The following is a 2,607-nucleotide window of genomic DNA, read 5'->3' on the forward strand; positions in this document are numbered from 1 at the left end:
CATTTCAGACAATAAAGCAAGGAATCACACTAAATATATTTACCTCCATATGTCATTCCGGGTTATCAACCCCAAGTTTCGGCGTGCTGGTGTCCCGTTCGAAGTCCCATTCAGTGTTCCATTTGGCGTCCGGAAAGACAAGGTTTCTCCCCCGCCAGACGGAGGAGTCCTCCCCGGTCGTGAGCAGCTAGGAGGAGAACACGACCCAGACCTCGACCGAGACCTCGATCTGGAACGAGTCCGAGTCCTAGGCCTAGAACACTTCTTTGTTCTCTTGTGGCCCATATTTCCCTCCATGGTATCCATGCTTTTAAAATGCGAATGCAATTCCGACGATACGCGGGCTGTATTTTTTCACATTTAGCGCTTGTAATCTCAAGAGCCAATCACTGCCACCGATGTAGAACACACGGCCAATCACATTTAAACTTTGGACCGTTAAAGACCCGCAATGCATTGTGGGTCTTCCAGGTTGAATTCACGCTTATCTACTGGGATAATGTATAGGTGACGCTCTCCATAGCAACCCACCATAGACTGTTAATACTGTTTCTGTGAAACACCGAGAAAACGAAATGGATCAACGGAGGAAAAGAACCTGGGGGCTTCTGTTTTGCGACCACTGTGAAGAATATGTCTCCAAGTCAACGTTTTATCGTCATCGAGAAATGGTAAGATGATCAAACTTAGTGCAATTCGTATAAGTTGTAATTAAAATCAGCTTTATAGGCCAGGTATGTTTAACACACAAGGGATTTGACTTCGGTTGACTGTGCTTTCACTGTACAGTTTAAACATTAATAATAACAGTCAACTAAAAATGAACAAGTAATTTAAAGACTAATATGTACAAGAAAAATTAAGATAATTTCATAGGATGATAGTAGATGATAATGTTAATTATGACTGTATGTGCATGAGTAAACTGTATTTGCGTGCCAATGACTAAATAATATTTTCTTTGTATTGTGACCTCTAGAATATGAGCAGACCTTTTGCAAAACGATTTGTTGAGTCGTCATCAGAGGATGAACAACAGCATCAGCAACAGGTACTGAAGGATTGTGTATGTCAGGGTTGGAGTCAATTAAAATTTTCAGTTACAATTACGTCTTCAATCATCCATGTTCAATTTCAATTAAATTATGATTACATTGACCAACATTTATTTGAATTACAATTAAATTACGATTATTTTTTCCCCCCTGAAAGTCAATTACAAGTACGCTCTCAATTATTAAATGCCTTAACCATGTCTTAAATGAACTGTAAAATACACTGAAACAATTATCCGTCATCTAATTTGTTTCTCATCTTGTTAGGCTTAAATCAAGGCTGTCGCCCTTTATTTATTAATTTTTTAAATAACAAATTATCCTCATAACAGCCAATCCATGTAAAAAAAAAAGAAAAATAACTGCCCTTTACAAGGTATGGCAGACCATGATTCATGCTGAAAAACTGTAATACCTTCTACCTGTATGGGTGTGAAGATTCACAAGGTATCATTCACCATGGTAACCGAGGAATGCACACCTATAGAATGCAACAACCAATCCTGAATAACATGATGGGATTAACCCACCTTTTGGGAAGTAGAGCAGACAAGGATCCAGTTGAACAATTGCAGCCCTGGCCGGGCCAGGTCATGCATGTGTGAAACCATAGGGGGCCATTGTGAGGCTTGAGTAAGTGTTAAATTCCTTGTTAAGGAGACCTTTTTGGTCACACATGTATTTTGTAGTCAGGGACAAGGCTGGCCTAGAACAGTGAGTGTTATCTGATATGTGTAAGACAAAGTTTTTATTGCATTTTCATGCCAATTACAATTACAAAGTCAATTATCTAAATTCAATTACAATTCAATTACAACAACAACACATTTTTTCAAATATAATTTCAGTCATGTTTACACCATAATTGTAATTATTTATCAGTTACGCGATTACAATTATAATTGACCCCAACCCTGGTGTGTGTGTGTGTGTGTGTGTGTGGTCCTAATTTCTAAGTCATATTTTTCTTGATATTTTCACCTCCAGAAAATGAGAAGATTTCAACGAATTGAAGAATCCTCAGAAGATGAGCAGCAGCCACAGCAGCACAAGGTAACTGAGGTGATGAACAACAACACTGACACATAAATGCTGGAAAAAAGGTCCAGGCACATGTACTTGATATTAATACCCCACAATCCAGTTATTAATAAAGTTTGTTTTTTGTGCTCCAGATGACCAGAAGCCTCCATTCTAGCTCAACTGAAACATCTTCTCAAGATGAGCAGGTAAATAAACTGAAAGTTAGTTGTTAGTTGCTAAACTTAAGAAATAGATTTGTTTTGCTAATCATCTATAAAAAAACACACCAGAAGAAGCATGTGTAATGAGCATTATTGTAGAGAAGCTACTTATTCCCTGGTTTCATAGAATTTTTAAGATTGTTTTGAGTGACAATGACCTGTACTAAATAGTTGGGATGTGAAACATTCCACAATCCAGTTATTAATCCAGTTATTGTCTTAATGATTTGTGCTCTAGGTGACCAGAATCCCCCCTTGTAGCTCCACTGAAAACTCCTCAGAAGATGAGCAGGTATGAAATTAATTGT

General features: G+C 38.0%; 1 long non-coding RNA gene across 1 annotated transcript; it reads left to right on the forward strand.

Moving 5' to 3' along the window:
• The first annotated feature begins 977 nt into the window (after positions 1-977).
• On the forward strand, positions 978-2,241 carry LOC114459721 (uncharacterized). The gene is made up of 3 exons (XR_003673452.1): positions 978-1,051; positions 2,043-2,108; positions 2,231-2,241. It is a non-coding gene; the product is annotated as an uncharacterized LOC114459721 (long non-coding RNA).
• The last annotated feature ends 366 nt before the right edge of the window (positions 2,242-2,607 follow it).

This window comes from Gouania willdenowi, unplaced genomic scaffold (assembly GCF_900634775.1).
Source record: "Gouania willdenowi unplaced genomic scaffold, fGouWil2.1 scaffold_338_arrow_ctg1, whole genome shotgun sequence".
In the NCBI taxonomy this organism is placed as follows: Eukaryota; Metazoa; Chordata; class Actinopteri; order Blenniiformes; family Gobiesocidae; genus Gouania; species Gouania willdenowi.